At 43.2% G+C, this 20,465-nt stretch overlaps 1 long non-coding RNA gene across 2 annotated transcripts in view; it reads left to right on the top strand.

Moving 5' to 3' along the window:
* Nucleotides 1-9,352: 9,352 nt before the first annotated feature.
* LOC138752439 (uncharacterized) overlaps nucleotides 9,353-20,465 on the top strand; it is a 134,914-nt gene continuing 123,801 nt past the window's right edge. For both annotated transcript variants that reach the window (XR_011350643.1, XR_011350642.1), the window contains exon 1: nucleotides 9,353-9,564. This is a non-coding gene — a long non-coding RNA (uncharacterized lncRNA). The remainder of the gene's footprint in view (nucleotides 9,565-20,465) is intronic.

Here is a 20,465-nt window from a genome sequence, read left to right as displayed (position 1 = left end):
CTCCTTTGGAAACTGTTCTAATGCAGCTTCTTCAAATACCCCCTTTCCTACATAGTGCTTAACTATCTTTCAGGCAATTTCCTTTTTTTTCATCCCAGTTCTTACTGTAAGAAGTTTTAACTTGCCAACTATAACCATCAGTTCTGACTTTTTATCCTTTTTTAAATTAACCACTAAAGGGTTCGCTATGAACTGGTCAATATTCATAGTTGATGATTTTTCTGCTGGTGATTTATACACTCACCGTTTATTTTTAATTTCAAGCTGGAGCTTGAGTCAAACTCAGATGACTGATAACTAAGCACAAGTCAATTGCCCCTAAAGCTTCCAAATTGATTTGATCCCAGACAAATCCCCCAAATTAGGTTACAAGATCAAACCAGCAACCACAAAGAAGGCATATCAGACAAGGGTAAAGATGAACAATTACTTTATTAACAAAAATTCACCTTTAAACTTTAATTCAAAACCCCCCCTTTTGTAACAATGCCCACTGGTTATTATGCAAATCTCTATAACAGTGTAAAATGAATAAATTCCCCAGCCTAAATATAACATATGTAATTCTTTGAGATGGCGACAGGTAAAATAGATGGGGGAGAGCCAGTGAATGTGGTGTATCTGGACTTCCAAAAGGCCTTTGATAAGGTCCCGCATAAACGACTGGCTTACAAAATCAAGGCTCATGGGATTGGGGGAAAAGTATTGATGTGGATTGAGAACTGGCTGGCAGGTAGAAGACAGAGAGTTGGGATAAATGGCTCGTTTTCTGAGTGGCAGGCGGTGACCAGTGGGGTGCCACAGGGACCTGTACTGGGACCCAGCTGTTCACAATTTACATTAATGATCTGGATGAGGGGATTGGATGTAATATCTCCAAATTTGCAGATGACACTAAGCTAGAAGGGGTTGTGTGCATGGAAGAGGGGGTCAGGAAGCTCCAGTGTGATTTGGATAAATTGAGGGACTGGGCAGATACATGGCAATGTATTTATTTATTTATGTAAATAAGTCATAAAACATATTTAAGACAGAGAAAGGATCACTGGAGTCTCACCCCATCTCCCCCCCCTACCCCCCCCACCCCCCCCCCAAATTGACATTATTGACCAGGAGGGTGTGCAAAATCATTGAGGACCCCTTCCGCCCTGCACACAGCATCTTTCAGCTGCTCTCATCAGGGAAGAGATACAGGAGGATCAGAGCCAGCGCCATCAGGCTGAGGAACAACTTCTTCCCTTGGTCAGCGAGAATGCAGAATGACTAAAGGAAATGCTCACACTAACCCTAGAACCTACTATTTATTTATTTTTATATGAATACTTGTCCTGCATATGTATTGTTTGTCTGTGTATGTGTTTTATGTCTGGCTGTGTGTCTGCATGCTTTGCATCAAGGACCAAAGAACACAGTTTTGTCAGGTTGTACTTGTGCAATCAGGTGACAATAAACTTGGCTTGACAGGGTATCAAAATTTATGGGGAGAAGGGAGTGGAATGTGGCTGAGCGGGAGAATGGATCAGATCATGGTGGAGTGAACTCGATGGGCTGAATGGTCTACTTCTGCTCCTATATCTTATGGTCTCTAACCTTTTCTTCTTACGTATCTAACATCCAAATATTAGGAATAATTATCAATAAGGAATTCTATGTTGTCCCTTTTCATTGAGGACCAAGACCATCCTTTGAAAAGGTTTGTCAGGTTGTACTTGTGCAATCAATGTGGATAAATCTGAGGTTATACACTTTGGTAATACAAACCGGAGGGCAGATTACTATTTGAATGGCAATAGATTAAGAGATGGGGAAGTGCAGAGAAACCTAGGGGTACTTGTACACCAGTCTCTGAAGGCGAGCATGCAGGTACAGCAGGCGGTTAAAAATGGTATGTTGGCCTTCATATCAAGAAGGTTTGAGTATAGGAACAAGGATACCTTACTGCAGCTGTACAGGGCCTTGGTGAGACCCCACCTGGAGTATTGTGTGCAGTTTTGGTCACCTTATCTAAGGAAGGATGTTCTTGCAATGGAGGGAGTGCAGAGGCAATTCACCAGGCTGATACCTGGAATGGCAGGAATGACTTATGAGGAAAGATTGCGCAAATTGGGGTTGTACTCGCTGGAGTTTAGAAGATTGAGAGGGGATCTCATAGAGACATATAAAATTCTGGCAGGACTGGACAGAATGGATGCAGATGGGATGTTTCCAATGATGGGAAAATCCAGAACCTGGGGCCATGGTTTGAGGATAATAGGCAAACCATTTAGGACCGAGATGAGGAGGAATTTCTTTACCCAGAGGGTGGTGAATCTGTGGAATTCATTGCCACAGAGGGCAGTAGAGGCAGGTTCATTAAATATATTTAAGAGGGAATTAGATCTATTTCTTCAGTATAAGGGTATTAAAGGTTACGGAGAGAAGGCGGGGATGGGGTACTGAACTTTAAGATCAACCATGATCTTGTTGAATGGCGGAGCAGGCTCGAAGGGTCAAATGACCTACTCCTGCTCCTATCTTCTATGTTTCTATGTTTCTAAAGTCTAAGTTATATTTCCAACCAGCGCACAGAAAAACTTAGACACAAAACACAGAAGACTCACAAAACTTTAATCTCAACCGAAGCAAAGATCATAAACAAAATTCAGTTTGTTTGGTAAGCTGAAGCCAAAAGAAAAGATCTTTGAGAGAGAGAGAGAGAGAGAGAGAGAGAGAGAGAGAGAGAGAGAGAGAGAGAGAGAGAGAGAGAGCACAAAATTCAAAGTTGTCTTCTTGTGTTGCTTGCAGAGAGAGGAACAATGGCTTGGTCCAGATCTTTCTGGCTGCCTTTGGAATGTTCATCCCTTTTAAAACGCCCAACATTCTAAATTGTCTTCCAAACAATGACTCATGTTTTGGGCCTTCTTCCACTCTACAACACCATCCAGTGGTGGTTTGTTGTCCAAATCCAGAAAATTTTAGATCATTTTCTGCACATGCCCAGTCCGTCTCCCACTCTCTCAGCAGTCCACCTTCATCTTGGCTCTTAAAGGCAAACTGTCACTTTTTAACATAAAATCACACAACACATAGGTCAATACACAACACAGAACTCTGTAACAGTACTCAACATCAGTATCCAACAAAAGTCAGCCAGCATTGAGATTCCAGTTGCCCTGATGCCACTTTTCCATGGTCACAATGTCCTGGTGAAAACTTTCACCATGTTGGTCACTCAGCAGGGAAGAAGTCCAAGTGTGAATGCAGAAAATTAATTTTCAATGACATGTTGCACCTAAGGGTTTTGTATGCTTGAAGTAGACTTAAAATATGACAGAAAACCACAAAAATAGGTGTATTTGAAAAAAAAAAACGATGTGATAGGAACAGTTGAAGGTGATTTTTGTGATCAGCAGCCCAAAATCCATAAAATATACCCAGATGTTTTCAGAAAGTAAAATCGTCATTGTCCAGTGTTATAGACCTGGCGAAGGCAGGTAGCCAACTTTAAGTGGATTGGTTGAGCTCATCTTTAAGTAATAACTTTATGTGTTTCCTCTCAGGGTTGAAGCATTAAAGTTGATTTGCAGGCAGCATGGTGCCAACTTGTGTGCATCCAAAGGTTGCTCAATACTTTTCTCCTGCTGTGTGCTCATTCGCCTACTGTCAAACCCACCTCCAACCCTGGAGTAGCGAAAAGCCAAACAAGATTCCTTCTCCTGATCATTATCTGGTTTGCCTTGCTGCAAATGCACCTGTGTCAGTGTTAGAGGAAGAGAGCGCATAAGACACGTTGTGGTCCCAATTAGTCTGACATGAACATTATGTTGGCATTCTCTGGAGGAGCAGAAAAGGGAAGAGAAGTTCAGTGCATTTAGGAAATGAGCAAGGAATGTAGTCACAAAAAAAAGCATCTGACTGACATTACAATCTTGGCTTTGTGCATCTGCAATTTCCGTTTCATTGTGCCAGTTATGAGAAATGCAAATCAAGGGGTCTTTTCCACTGACCACTGTACCTTTCTTAAATCCCACCAAACGTCTGGTCAGTTCTTGTTTTAATATTCACACGTAGAAATGAGAACCTCTCTTAAAAGTTCAAGGTAGTAGACCCTTTTATGGTGAAACACCACATTATGGCCAGCTTGTTAAAAAAAAGGTGAATTTACCTTTTATGGTGATGACCTATAAGGCACCTTTATGCAGAGTTGAGTCGGGAGCCGGAGGTGGGGCGAGTGGTGCAGTAGCGTTGCCCGCCACTCCGATGTCAAACACGCGCTGAGAAGGGAAAATGGCTTATTCTCAAAAATAGCAACTGAAGAGCAGGTAAGAGCACTAGTGGAGATCTGTGCAAGCAGTCTTAGGATTCAGGCAGATCTCCTGCACAATGTAATCACCTCTACCCATATGGGTTTTTTAAAATTTGCACTCCTGGCTAACGGTGTCATCGTGATGTCATCAGCCCTCCCCTTTGTAGCTGGCATTCCTTTTATTGGAGGAAAAATGGAGTGACTTCACTCCACCTTTAAGTGTAACCCCCCCCCCAGGCGGATGGCAGCTGAAACGCATTCCGGCAGTTCCTTTTATGGAGGTAAGTGAAGCAATGGAAAGATGGAGAATCTCTGTCTTCACATTCACATAGAGATTCTCAACAATTCTCCCCCCCACCCCGCCCCCCCCCCACCCCACAGATAGTCACGGAGGCTAAATTGTGGGGAACATTAAAAGGTGGCAATTTTGTGATTGAAGAGGGAATGTAGGTCCCTGGGAAGGTGAAATAAGGCAGAGGGCAGAGCCGTGTTGAAAGGTGAGGCAGGTGTAAGGAGCTGAGTGCCCTCCTGGGTTTCTCATCTTCTTGTGCTCATCAGCACTTAGAGAGATGGAAAAGAATTTGGTGGCACTGCTAGAGTTGCTGTAACAGCAGCGCTGGTGCTGGTGTGGACCTGGGTTGGGGGGGGGGGGGAGCAGAAACGCAGAGCTGTTCCGAAGGGTTCAGCTGCCTGGTGCTGATGCGTGCAGCTCTGTTCCGGCATTAAGCGGCCTGTTTAAGGAATTGACGGTGTTTTTAAACTAAATTCTTGCATCCACAAGGGGTTGCAAACTTAAGGGAGCTGCAGACCGGCTCAGGGCACCAGAAACGGGGAGAACAACCTGTCATTGAGAAGGAGAAGCAGAGTGGACAACCCAACAGGATGGTGACCATGGCGGCGGACCAGCAAGGGGCTCAGCAGCTGAGGGACCCACACAGACTATGGGTGGCTTGCGGTCAGAGGACCCACACGGTCTGTGGGCTGCAGGAGATCAGCTCACAGCAATAGTTATCGGAACCTGCATTGGAGCGGGTTCTGAGGGCAAGAAAGGCTCCTGAAGGGCTTCGGCTGCTGGCTTCCTGATTGTGTCGGAGGTTTAGATCTGCAGCTTGGGCGGCTGATGGATCGAACAGGGGTCTGTGCAGCTGCAGAAGCTGGGGGAGCGCTGAAGGCGAATCCATGGACACTCAGTGACTCGAAAGGGACTGTCTTTTGCTTCTCTTTCTCTCTTACTGTAAAGGGTGCTGGTTGACATTAATGTGACTCTTTTGAGGATGCAGGAATTTAGTTTAAAAACACCCTCAGTTTCTCTAACAGGCTGTTTAACACCAGTACGCAGCCGCAAGCATTACGGCAAACAGAAGGCAATTTCATGCAATAGTACGTTCTGTACTATTACATGACAATAAAGGAATCTTGAATCTTGAAATCAATCTCAATGATCAATGTGTATTTATTGTTATACACAAGTACAATGTGCAAACAGACAGAAATTCTTACTTGCTGCAGCCAAACAGCGTGTTAGATACACCAATGACAACTGTAAAATTTCACATGACCACAAACCACGACGGAAAAAGAGATCACAAATATCAAATTTATATATTCAACCTGGCTATTCATGAAAGTAAGATCCTTTTTGGTATGACTTGGCAGAAACTTTGACAAAAATTATAGAAGTGGATTTTCCTTTGGAACCAGAACTGTATTTATTGAGCAATGTTAGGGTTATTGGCCAAAAACTGTCAAAATATCTAATCCAGTTGGCGAGGATTGCACTATCAGTACAGCTGTTACATGGAAGTCCGACTCCCCCCCCCTCCACTTATTACTCACTGGAATATGGGAATGCAAAGTTGTGTCCCCCTGGAAAAGACATAATCTTAGAAAGAAATATGACATGTTTGTTAAAATATGGCAACCTTATTTGAATCATACTGGCTAAGGATATAATTAGCTTCCCTAAAAAGGTTTAAATAATATAGTTAGGTTAATAGTGTTGAATTCCAGAAGAATAAGACATGGACTAATTCATAAAGGCAGCTCAAACACTCTTTTTTTGGACATTTTTTTAATGTTACCTGTTTTTTAGAGGGGGTGGTGGTCTCATATGAGACTCAGTAATTTTAAATACTATGTAAAAATTCAAATAAAATATCAAAAAAAAGTGATGTGATGTTGAGGCTTTGTAAGGCACTGATGAGGCCTTACTTGGATAATGGGGTACAGTTTTGGGCTCCTTATTTAAGAAAGGATGTGCCGGCATTGGAGAAAGCTTAGAAAATATTCACAAGAATGAATCGTTGAATTAGCTGATGAGGAATATTTGACAGTTCTTGGACTGTACTCATTAGAGCCTGTAGAAGTACTTTGAATGTTAAAAGGCCTACAGAATAGATATGGCAAAATTGGTAAGAGAATTTAGGACAAGAGAGCACAACTTCAGGATTGAGGGGCACCCACTTAAAACAGAGAAGCAGAGGAATTTCTTAGCCAGAGAGTCAAATTTGCTACCATGGGTGGCTGTGGAAGCCAAGTCATAAAACATATTTAAGACAGAGAAAGGATCACTGGAGTCTCACCCCATCTCCCCCCCTACCCCCCCACCCCCCCCCCCCACCAAATTGACATTATTGACCAGGAGGGTGTGCAAAATCATTGAGGACCCCTTCTGCCCTGCACACAGCATCTTTCAGCTGCTCTCATCAGGGAAGAGATACAGGAGGATCAGAGCCAGCGCCATCAGGCTGAGGAACAACTTCTTCCCTTGGTCAGCGAGAATGCAGAATGACTAAAGGAAATGCTCACACTAACCCTAGACCCTACTATTTATTTATTTTTATATGAATACTTGTCCTGCATATGTATTGTTTGTCTGTGTATGTGTTTTATGTCTGGCTGTGTGCCTGCATGCTTTGCATCAAGGACCAAAGAACACAGTTTTGTCAGGTTGTACTTGTGCAATCAGGTGACAATAAACTTGGCTTGACAGGGTATCAAAATTTATGGGGAGAAGGGAGTGGAATGTGGCTGAGCGGGAGAATGGATCAGATCATGGTGGAGTGAACTCGATGGGCTGAATGATCTACTTCTGCTCCTATATCTTATGGTCTTTAACCTTTTCTTCTCATGTATCTAACATCCAAATATTAGGAATAATTATCAATAAGGAATTATATGTTGTCCCTTTTCATTGAGGACCAAGACCATCCTTTGAAAAGGTTCTTTTGACCATTTCTGGATTTGCAATGGTTAATTCTGCAGGTGTTTAATCACTAGTACGTGGACATGTCAGCTCCTCCAGATTCAAACACAGACAATATGCAAATTAACAAGCAATTACATTAGTTGCCACTATTCCATAATTTGCTGTATTTAATTCCCTCTCTATCTTTGTTCTGAGAATTGGATCTTTTCTCACATATATTCAGCAGCTTTAATTGCACCAGGTTATTTTCTTGAGAGGAAAATTGTCCAAGTTCTCCATCAATATTTTGACCATCATCAACCTTTCAGAATGCATTCATAAGCAAGATTCACAATTACATATCATTATGTTTCCTGCTATTTCAACAACCTTTATTCAGAGTATTATCACTGATTTGACCCTGCATATTGTTATATTGGCACTTCCTCATTCCAACTTTGAACTCATGGAAAGCAGTCTGGACAATGCATCGAGTTCTACTTTCTCCGATCACCTGTGTTTGCATTAATATTGACATTAGAGGGGTTAAGGTGGACCTCAAATGGGTCTTGAGATCTATAACTATTTTAAATTTAGACATACAGTACGTAACAAGACCTTTCGGCCCATGAGCCCGTGCTGCCCAATTAAACCCAATTAACCTACAACCCTCAGAATGTTTTGAACAGTGGGAGGAAAATGGAGCCCCCATGGAAAACACATGGACAGAATGTACAAACTCCTTAAAGACAGTGTGCGATTCAAACCCTAGTCATGATCGGTGGCACTCTAGCAGCGTTACGCTAACTGCTATGCTAACCGTGCTGCCTATTATAAAATACTTTCTTAAAACAAATAGAAGAAACAGTTGATGCCAGATATGAGACCAAGTGCTTCTTATCTCATCAGAGTACAGGATGCAAAGACAGTAGGCTTCTCCATAACATAACATGACTGCCCAAATGTCAAAGCCTGAAGCCAGACACTAAACTCAATTCACCACCATACCAATGTGACACAAATCGCTCACACACAGGCTTCTGTTCTTTATCCTATTCCAACCATGCATCCTTCTTCAAAAAGCAATGGAAAGGATTGTTGGATCCAGAAGGAAACTTGAATAACATTGCATGATTCACAAGAATGATCTCATTTCAGACACATTCCCAGAATTACAAATCCTTATAATGACTTGTATTTTCTTTTAGTTCAAGTTGATTGTCATCCGATTGCACAAGTACAACCTGATGAAACAACGTTTTCTGGTCCTCCAAAACGTCAATTATATATCTTTATCTTTCTGATATAAAGGACAGTTTGACCTGCTGAGTTTCTCCGGCATCGTGTTTTTACTTCGAACATGGAGTCTACAGACTTTCGTGTTTTAACATTTTTATTTTGATACCCCCCCCCCCACCTCACTGTCATTAACTTGACAATCCCCAAGTCTTTGGGATAGGGGAGCACTTGGAAGTCACCCCAGCAGTCAGAGAAGGAACTTGCAAACTCCGCTGTGGCACTGTTCCCATAGGCGCTGCTTTACGCCACTGTGTGTAATGTGACACTTGGTTATTACATGACAGTAAATCTTGAACAAGTTGACAGACTTCAGTACAGCAGGTAGTGCCCTAATAAACAGAAGTGTGGTGTGTACATGAAGTGGAGGGTGGAGGGTTCCAACATGCAAGGGGTATCGCACTTTCACCTGTGGCAGCTCCATAAAAGTTGGGAAACAGCAGGAAAGTAAGTAACTGCCCGTGAATGTTCCGACGGACAGAGCTGGGGAGAAGACGTCTCAAAGCTGAGGCGGGCCCGTAAGGGCGAGCGGACCTGAAAGGAATACGGCGCGGAGCAGAACCTGAAAGGCGCGAGCGCAGCGCAGGCGCAGTTGACAAGGACCCGGCGGGCCCCGACCGGGCGTGGGCAACGCAAGCGGAATCCGGCAGTTTGGTGCACCGACGGGGCTTCGCGGCGGAGCGGGCCGTCAACGGATGAGGACGGCGCGTCTGCACGCGCAGGGGGCGACGGTGGGAGCTTGATGCGCCAGCAGACGCGAATGGGAGCGGCGAGCAAGCGGACGTGAATGGAAGAGGTAAGAACAAGCGGACGTGAAAGGGACCGGGTAACTAGCAGGTGAATGGGAGCTGCGAGCAAGCGGACGTGAAAGGGAGCGGGCAGCGCTAGCGGACGAATGAGAAAGGTGAGCAAGCGGATGAAAGGGAGTGGGCAGCACTAGCGTACGTGAATGGGAGCGGCAAGAGCAAGCGGACGTGAACGGGAGCTGCGAGTAGGCGGACGTGAACGGGAGCGGCAAGCTCGTGGACGTAAAAGGGAGTGGGCAGGGCCAGCGGACGTGAATGGGAGCGGGCAGCACAAGCGGACGTGAAAGGGAGCGGGCAACTAGTGGACGTGAATGGGAGCGGCAAGGACAAGTGGACGTGAAGGAGTGAGCAGGGCCAGCGGACGTGAAAGGGGTCTGAAACACTGCGCTGACGTTAATGGACTTGCTTAATAACAGCAACAACATTGGAACATTGGAAAAGCATTGGGGAATTCTGGAGTGAGGGGGTTTGCTCTGATGGATAATATATCATGCACCCAGGACAGTTTCCTGGACCAATCTGTTCTGAAACAAATGATGAAGGTTTTGAGTCCGGAAGAAATAACATTAGAAATAGGAGCAGGAGTCGGGTATTTGGCCCGTTGAGCCTGCTCCGCAATTCAATGGCTGATCTGATGATAGGCTCATCTCCCACGACCTGTCTTTTCCACACATCCCTTAGTTCCCCAACTTTGTAAAAATCTATCCATCTTTGACTTAAATGTATTTACTTAGGTCACCTCCACTGCTTCAATGGGCAGCGAATTCCACAGATTCACTACCCTCTGGGGAAAGCAGTTCTTCATCTCTACCCTGAATTTTAAGGCTACTGTATTCACTGTTGTATAGGACGATCCTCAAAACTTAAATGTTCACCTTAAAATCAAGATCCTCCTATATAAAGAGTCTACCTTGACAACAAAGTCACAACACTGCCACCATCTTCCCGCCAGATCCGATGCAATCTCGCACATGTCCTGTTAGTTATCTGCAAAGACTCAGCGCTCCCCTGTGGGATCCATCTGCTGGTCTGACTGCTGTAGGCTCTGTACAGGCTTTAAACGGCCTGTTACAGGAGCCAACAGTGGTTTATTTTAAAATATCCAAATAATATTTTAAACTTTTAAAAGATCATTTTTTGTTAAAATGGTGTGATTTGATTCTAAAGGCATCTGTTGGTCAGTGGTCTTATACAAAGGTTATTGCTCAAAACCACCATTTTAGGTTGAATTCCAGGGTTAGCCTGTACACGAGTCATCCTAAATTTCAAGGCTATGCCTCCTGTTGTGGTCTCCCCCACCAATGGAAACATCTTACCTTTCATAATTTTATACATTTCTCATTGTTCTAAATTCCAGCAAGTACAGACCCAGATGACTCAATCTCTCATTAAACTGGACATCTCATTTAAAAAAATGAATCCTCTTAGAAAAGTCATCATAATTCAGTGTGAAATGGGCATTATAGATGACAAAAGAATGAATCACTGCTTCCTATGTTTAGTGACCTTGTTTCTATGCTGATCTTTGGTGCTGCCTGTACATATGTTCTCCCTGTGATTGCATTGTGTTCCTCTGGGCATTCCAGTTTGGGTTGGAGTCTAGATGATCAGGTTCAGTGGCCATGGTAAATTGTCCCTGGTACGTTGTGGGGTGGTGGGGAGTGGAAGAACTGAACAGAAAGTGGGGAGAATGGGTTGCTGTGGAAATGAACCCTGAAGGGATTCTGCTATGCTTTCTCTCGTACTGTAAATGGCGACTGTTTGTCTGCCTTATGGCAGGCAGAAGGCAACTTCATGTAACATTACATTTTCTGTGCTATTACATGGCAATACAGGAATCTGGAATTAATGGGGGAATATGATCCCTTTGTGAATGAGCATGACCTGATGGTTAATGGCCTTCAATGTGCGAGAGAAATATGAAACGTGAAAAGAAATAGTTGATTAGATCAGGATGAGGAGGGGGCTGACTACAGTCATCAGAATTTAGAGTAGAAATATTGCCAGTAGATGAACAATGGCAAGCTACTAAAGAGATATTTCATAATTGTCAATGAAAAATGATTGAGGAAAGAAAGAGAAAATAACAATTCATCTTTGAAGAGCTAAAAAAGTCAATGTTTGTATAAGGTTAAAAGAAGCTTGTAATGATATTTAGGTAAAAGACCAACTTGGGGAATATGCTCACCCCCTCCCGTGGCCCTGAGTTCCCCCTCCTCCCCCCACCCCACCATTTAATTCAGACACCTGCTTGCTTTTTTGCTCACAGCTTGATGAAGGCCTCAGGCCCAAAACATCGTTTATGCATCTTCACTTCATAAAGAACACTGCGTGACTTTCTGATTTTTTTCCAGCATTTTTATATAAACAACAATAACAATGTTTGCAGATTTTTGTGCCTAACGTAATTTAGTTGTTATCCTTTAGCAGTTTTACCTGTAACTCCTTCTGCAGTTATTTTTCACCCTCCTTCTTCTCACTCAGAAGCAAGCCCCTGCTTCGTGGGTCTCTATTTGAGTGGTGTCTCTTCATGTAAGCTGCAGATGAGATGAGGATATAGAATCAGAACATATTGTCATGAACATGTCACAAAATTTGTTGTTTTCTGGCAGCATCACAGTGCAAACATTGGTTTAAATCTCATTTCAAAAATAAATAAATAGTGCAAGAAAATAGGAGAGAGTGAAGTAGTTTCTGAGGTTCATTATCCATCCAGAATTCTGATGGCGGAAGGGAAGAAGCTGTTCTTGTGCTGCTGGGTGCTCGTCTTCAGGCTCCTGCACCTCCTTCCTGATGGTATCAGTGTGAAGAGGGCTTGGCCTAGGTTGTGAGGGTCCTTGAGGATAGAGGCTGCTTTCTTGAGATACCGCCTCTTGTAGATGTCCTTGGTAGAATGAAGACTCATGTGCTAACCACGGCTCTAACTGTACTCAACAAGTAAATAATGTACTCAATGTGTAAGTAATGTACTCACTGAGTAAATAAAAAACTATCTCTCTCCTTTAACTTCTACGACTGAGGAGAGCTCATAGGAGAAAAAGAAGAAATTATGTTGCAGCCAGTTGTGGCACAGAAGAATCTTCCTGAAAGGGACACTATCTTCAGCCCCTTTCATTGCAGCGCATTTTGGAAATGCTCATCACAGAAGGAAACCATTTCACTGTGATCGTGGACTTCAGAAGGATCAGGAACAACCACCCTCCACTGCACATCAAAAACTCTGCCATGGAGAGAGTGGAGAGCACCAAGTTCCTTGGAGTTCACTTAACTAGTGACTTATCGTGGACACTCAAGATATCCTCACTTGTTAGGAAGGTTCAAGAGTGACTTCCCTTCCTGAGAAGACTGAAGTGGGCAAGGCTACTGGCCACCTTCTACAGAAACTCTATCGAGAGTGTCCTGGTTGGTTGCTTCGCACTGCAGTACGGTTGCTGGAGAGAAATGGATCCAAGGTCAAGCCACAGGGCCATAAGAGTGGCAGAGAGGTTCACTGGAGTCTCCCTCCCCCCTCTCCCCCATCAACGTGATCGTTGTCTGAAGAAGGCGTGCAAAATTATTGAGGACCCCTTCCACCCTGCACACAGCATCTTTCCACGGACAGTGAGAATGCTGAACGACCAAAGGAACTACTCACACTAATCATCCGAGACTCTCATATTGAAACAATATTTATTTGTATATATGAATACCTGTCCTGCATATGTATTGTTTGTCTGTATGTGTGTTATGTCTGGTTGTGTGTCTGTGTGTTGAGAGCCACTGCTATAGATAATGAGGCCAGAACTGCATAGATAGTGGAATGGATTGAAAGGGAAGTTGAGTTAACTTTTGAACCTAAAATACTGATATGTTTTAGGGGAGTCAATGACTTCTCCCTTCCCAAGAAAAAAGATCTAAATCTGCGTGGAGCGCCTTGGTGTTCCCCGAGGAGGAGATATCTCAGCACAGAATACTCTGAAAAGTGAAAGTGGAATTTGTATTGCACATCAATATCTCCATTTTGTTCTCTCTGCAGAAGTGAATGCATTCATCTTTGTATCATGGTGGGTCATTAGGGGCCAACTGACACTAAACATGGTACACCTTCTGGCAGTTGCAGGCTCCAACTGAATTCATTTTTCTGTGACAATGATTGCTGGTAAGCAGAAAAATCGATTGCTTAACTGGTGATATTCCCCAAGAGCAAGATTTCTGTCAAAGTCATCTTCCCCAGTCATTATCCAGTAGTCTCAGTGCAGTAGACAAGCTGACATTCCCAGGAGTTACCATTTGTTACTGAAGATCTCTTTCCGGAGTCTTCCATGAGCATAAAAGCCAAGGAAGAATTAAAGCTTATTGCTCATCATCAGTACACAAGTTCCATTTGGTTGATGACCATTTCTGGAACGTCATATTCATCTAGGAAGGTTTTCCCAAATGATGCTACTTTATTAATAATTGAATAAATTCTGCTTCAAACAGGGCAGCACAGTTAGCTGAGTGGTTAGCGCAACACTGTTACAGTGGCAGTGAGCAGGGTTCAAATCCGGCACAGTCTGTAAGGAGTTTGTATGTTCTGCACGTGTCTGCATGGGTTTCCTCTGAGTGTTCCGGTTTTCCTCCCACCCTTCAACATGTACCAGAGGTTGTAGGTCACTTGAGCGGCATGGGATTTTGGGCCGAAACTCTCTGTTAACATGCTGTATGTCTACATTAAAATTAAATTAAAAACATTCACTTGATAAAACAGTTTCTGGAAAGAGAAACAAGAGTTTATGTTTCAGGACAGACTTCTGAAGAAGGGTCTTTGACCTGCAATCCCCAGAACGTTGGATCTCTGCTCATTAAAGAACGCTGTTTGACCTGCATTGTATCTCCAGCATTGGGATTTTATTTTATGTTGATATCCCTTATTTACCCACAGATGAGTTTTTCCAGTATGCTGTCTTGGTAGTTCAGATTTCATGTGACTGCAATATCTTTTGATTTTTCAGTTGCTGCTGTCGATGTTTTGCACTGTTGGGAAGGATTATGGCCAGACTTTCTCAGTGATATTAATGCAAACAAATTGCAGCTATCATCTGAGGAAAAGGAAATAAAATCATCACTTTTCCTCTGACCTGCTGACATCTTACTTGAAAAAGAATCAGAATTTATTGTCATGAGCACATGCCACGAAATGTGTTGCTTTGCAGAACTTTTGCTTTTTAAAAATTTAGACATACAGCATGGTAACAGGCCATTTTGGCCCACGGGTTCATACTGCCCAATTTACCCCGGTACGTTTTTGAAGGGTAGGAGGAAACCAAAGCCTCCAGAGGAAACCCATGCAGACATGGGGAGAATGTACAACTCTTTACAGACTGCACGGGATTCGATTCGAACCCCGGTCTGGTCCAGATCGCTGGCGCTGTAAAGGCTTTGCACTAACTGCTCCACCAACCCTATAAATGACATTTTAAAGATAAATAAATTAGTTCAAATGAAGAGAAATTGAGGTAGGGTCTGTGGTTCATGGTCCATTCAGAAATCTGATGGCGGAGGGGATGACGCTGTCTTTGTGCCACTGGGTGTTTGTCTTCAGGCTCCTGTAACTCCTTCCTGATGGTAGCAGAGTGAAGTGGGCATGGTCTGGGTGGTGGAGGTCCTTGAGGATATCTATGACTTCTGGTTTTAGTTGGCTTGGTTAAGTGGGAAATATTCTTTCTCTCCACACTATCAATGCTGCATGTTATACCTCAATCAGGTCTTTACCACCTCTGCTCCATGGAACACCAATCCAGCCTATCCAATCTGCAACTGTGAGTATTTATTTATCCAACCCTTTACATTTATTATCTCTTTCCCTGCCTTGGCCTATTGTGGTGCTATTGTAGTTGTTGTAACTTACGGACCTGAGTGGCTGCTGCAAGTCACGAAGGGACTCTCACCAGACTGCTGGAGGTTGGCTCGAGGCTGGCTGAAGGGGTACCGGGTTTTCGAACCAGGATGCAAGGGGGTGCCTCAGGCACTGATGGATTCTTGATCGTGTCGGAGGTTCGGATCTGGAGCTCGGGTTGCCGATGGTTTGGACTTGGACTCTCTGTGATTCCGGGGGCTGTGGAAGGGCTGGAGATGAACAAACACTTGATCACCCTGGGGGGGAGGAGGTGGTGGGGGCTCTCTTTTTCTAACTATAAGAGGTGCTTCAGGCAATTTCTGCCGACAGTGAATTTTTTTGCTAGCAGGCAAGCAATTTCATGCAATATGACACTTTAATTACATGGCAATAAATTGAATCTTGATTTTGGGTGCATCTGGACATGATGTACAGGAAAATAGACTCATCATCATTAATCAATCATTAAGATAGAGGTAGATAGGTTGTTCCCATTGGTGGGGGAGACCAGAACGAGGGGGACATATCATATATGCCTTTGTATTGGATGACTCCTGTATAGGACGACACTGGAATTTCCACCTAAAATGTTGGTTTTGAGCGATTCCCTTTGTATAAGACGACCCCAAAATCTGGCACTTATCACTGAACAGCAGATGTCATTAAAATTTGTACAAACAACAGCTGAACCGGGGGGATGCACCCTACGGGGAAGTGCTGAGACTAACAGGGCATGCGCAAAGCCGGTGAGAAGATGGTGGTGGTGTTTTCTTTTTGAATATTTTATTCAAAATTTTTAAGAAACAACCCCACAGGATATTCAATTAATAAAAGATTATACATGTAAAAGCATACATGTGGTATATCCACCCTCCCTCCCCATCACCCAACCTACCCACAACACCCCAAAGAAAGAAGAAAGAAAAGAGATTATCAATGAATATATGCATTCTTATTTACTGCCATGGAGCAACCCGGACGAGTCATGAGAGTAGATTTTTAAGCCTACTTGTTGCAAATAGGGGCTCCATGTTTTCAAAAAGGAATTATATTTATCATGCAGATTATGTTTTTTTTTCAAGAGGAATGCAGGATCTCATTTCAGTATGCCATCTTTGCATCCCTAAATCTGTATCAGATTTCCATGAAATGGCTACACATTTCCTCGCAACAGCCAACGCCAGTCGTAAAAAATCATTTGATACATAGTAAACCTTAATTTTAAACTATACATTTTAATGTTTCCTAATGTTTCCTGATCTAACATTGGTCATCAAGGTAGGAATTTTAGACTCTTTCTATAGGATGAGTTTAAGGTGAACATTTTAAGTTTTGAGGATCATCTGATACAACTGCATATACTGTAGCCTCAAGATTCAGGGTTGTAGATGTAGAATATGGATGAGGAACTGCATTTCCCAGTGGATGGTGAATCTGTGGAATTTGCTACGTATTGAAGTTGTGGAAGCGACCTCAGTAAACATATTTAAGGCAAGGTTAGATAGTTTTAACATAGAGAATTAAGGGACATGGGGAAAAGGCAGGTAGGTGGAGATGAGCCAATTATCAGATGAGCCATGGTTTTATTGAATGGTGGACCAGGCTCGATGGGCCGGATGATCGACTCCTGCTCCTATTTCTTATGTTCTTATGTTCAATCTCTCCACAAAGCTGAGACACTTCATCGGAGGCAACATTCAAATGGAAGAGCAGATTATGTTATTTTTGTCAAGAGGAATGGTCAGTGTCAGTGTGGGTGGGGCCACAGACCTGCTTCTCTGCTGAATGGCTTTATCCAAAGATGACAAATAGACAGGAGGGCAGAAGAACAGTCCATCATCTGGACTAAACTCCATCTGCCACTACTCTGCCCAGCTTTCTATCAGGTCCCAATGTATCCTCAGACGAATGTCTCACGAACTGCCATTCCAACATTTGCTCTGCCATCTTCAAACTTACAAATCATACCCCTTACATTCAATCCAAGTCATTTGTTTATTACAAACAGCAAATCTCCTAGCATCAATCCCTGAGGCACACAACTTGTCACAGATTTCAGATTTACTGTCAGAGTACATACAAAGCATCACATACAACCCTGAGGTTCTTTCTCCTGTGCACTGGGCAGAATTGCCACTTATTGTTTAAGGTGTTGGTGAGGCCAGGTTTGGAGTATTGTGTTCAGTTCTGGTCTCCAAATTATAGGAAGGATATAGATAAGGTGGAGAGGGTGCAGAGAAGATTTACAAGGATGTTGCCTGGCTTAAAATATCTAGAGTATAGACAAAGATTGAAGAGGTTAGGGCTTTATTTATTGGAACATAGACGGTTGAGAGAACTGTACTCAATGTACACAAACTGACTGTGCAAAGCAGAGAGAAAAAAATCAGTAAAGTGTAGAATAAGAGTTCTTAAACGAGTCCCTGATTGAATTTGTTGTTGAGGAGTCTGATGGTGGAGGGGGAGCAGCTGTTTCTGAACCCGGTGATGCAAATCTTATGACACCAATACGTCTTTCCTGATGGCAGCAGTAAGAACAGAGCATGTGCTGGGTAGTGTGGATCCTTGATAATTGATGCTGCTCTCCGACGCACCTGTAAATGTTCTCAATGGTGGGGAGGGTTTTGCCGTGTCCACCACCTTTTTGAGGGTTTTACGCTCAGGGGCAATGTTGCCCCTGCACCAGACCGTGATGCAGCCGGTCAGCACACTTTTCACCACATATCTGTCGAAATTTGCCAGGGTTTCCGATGTCATACCAAACCTCCAAAAATTCCTGAGGAAGTAGAGGTGCTGACATGTTTTCTTCATAATGCCATTGGTATGTTGGCTCCAGGAAAGATCTTTTGTGACAGTGACTCCAAAATACTTTAATTTGTTCACCCTCTCCACCTCTGATCCCCCAATGATCACTGGAGCGTACACCACTGGTTTTCCTCCGTGAAGTCAACAATCAGCTCCTTGGTTTTGGTGACATTAAGTGCAAGATCACCACTACTTTAAGAAGACACATTCACCACTATCCTTGCCTCCTCTCACCATTTATTCTTATATATAACCATATAACAGTTTATGGCATGGAAACAGACCATCTCGACCCTTCAAGTCCACACCAGTTCACTCAAACAACTCCGCTAGATCCCCCTGCCCATTCTCCACCCATAACGCTCTAACCCGCTCCTATCCAGCCTGTTAAATGAAAGATTTGACTCTGCCTCAACTATTTCCTCTGGAAGATTATTCCATTCAGCCACCACTCTCTGAGTAAAGAAGCATCCTCTAATGGATGCTTCCTCAAATTCCATTTGTCATCTTTCAGTCTAGTTTTCCAGGCAAACCAAATCCCTCTGTAATCCATGAAAACCTTCCTCGCTATCCACCACTCCCCCTATTTTTGTATCGTCTGCATATTTACTTATCCAATTAACCACCCCATCATCCAAATCATTAATATAAATTATGAGCAACAAGGGACCTATCTTAAAATTTTGCCCCCTTGCTCTCAACTTGTGTCCTCTTGTTTCAACCTCCCCTGCTCTCAGGGGGAAGAGTCTACTTGCATCTAGTCTATCTATTCCCTTCATAATTTTAAACACCTCTATCAAATCCCCTCTCAACTGTATATGTTCCAATGAATAAAGTCCTAACCTCTTCTATCTTTCTCTGTACTCTAGGTATTTTAAGCCAGGCAACATCCTTGTAAATCTTCTCTGCACCCTCTTCACCTGATCCATATCCTTCCTATAATTTGGAGACCAGAACTGAACACAATACTCCAAACCTGGCCTCACCAATGCCTTAAACAGTCACAGCATCACTTCCCAGCTCCTGTACTCTATGCTATGATTTATGAAGGCTTACATACTAAATGCCTTCTTAACCACCCTGTCAACATGGGAATCCACCTTCAAGGAATGCTGCACCATAACTCCAAGATCTCTTTGTACTGTCCATTCCCCAATGTCCTCCCCTTTACTACACATGTCCTATTTTGATTATTTTTTTCCGAAATGAAGCACCTCACACTTCTCTACATTAAATTCCATTTGCTATCTTTCAGCCTAGTTTTCCAGACAAACAAAATCCCTCTGTAATCCATGAAAACCTTCCTCACTATCCACCACTCCCCCTATTTTTGTATCGTCTGCATATTTACTTATCCAATTAACCACCCCATCATCCAAATCATTAATATAAATTATGAACAACAAGGGATCTAGCACCAATCCTTGAGGCATGCCACTCATCACAGGCTTCCATCCTGACAGACAGTTGTCCACCATAACCCTCTGCTGTCTCTCCTCCAGCCACCTCTGAACCCATCTTACTATTTTTCTATTAATCCCTAGTGACTGAACCTTCCTTACTAACCTTTCATGTGGAACCTTATCAAAAGCTTTGCTAAATTCCAGATAGACTACATCAACTACCCTACCTTCATCCACTTTTCATGTCACTTCGAAAAACTCAACAAGGTTTGTCAAACATGACTTCCCCTTCACAAACCCATGCTGGGTACTCCTGATCAAGCCTGCTTATCTAAATATTCATACACACCATCTCTAAGAATACCCTCCATACCGAAGTCAAGCTTACAGTCCTGTAATTACTTGGCCGACACCTTGTGCCTTTTTTAAACAATGGAACTAGCAACCCTCCAATCCAGCAGCACCACACCCTCCTCCAGTGATCATTAAAAAATCACTGACAGTGCCTCCGCTATTTGCTCCCTGACCTCCCTTAATGTCCTGGGGAAAATTCCATCAGGACCAGGAGACTTATCCACTTTTACTGACCCTAGAAGCTCCAAAACCCTATCTTTTCCATAACTAAGCCATTTGTCTCACTTATCTCACATAGTCCAATGTCCTTTTCCTTCATGAACACAGATGAGAAAAAATCATTTAATATCTCTCCCATTTGATATGGTTCCTCGCACAGTTCACTGTCTCATTTTCCAGTGGACCTATTCTATCCTTAACCCTCCTTTTACTATTCACATATCTGTAAAAACCCTTTGGATTCACTTTTACC

This window comes from Narcine bancroftii, chromosome 2, assembly GCF_036971445.1.
Source record: "Narcine bancroftii isolate sNarBan1 chromosome 2, sNarBan1.hap1, whole genome shotgun sequence".
NCBI lineage: Eukaryota > Metazoa > Chordata > Chondrichthyes > Torpediniformes > Narcinidae > Narcine > Narcine bancroftii.
This window is presented reverse-complemented; position numbering and strand designations above follow the sequence as displayed.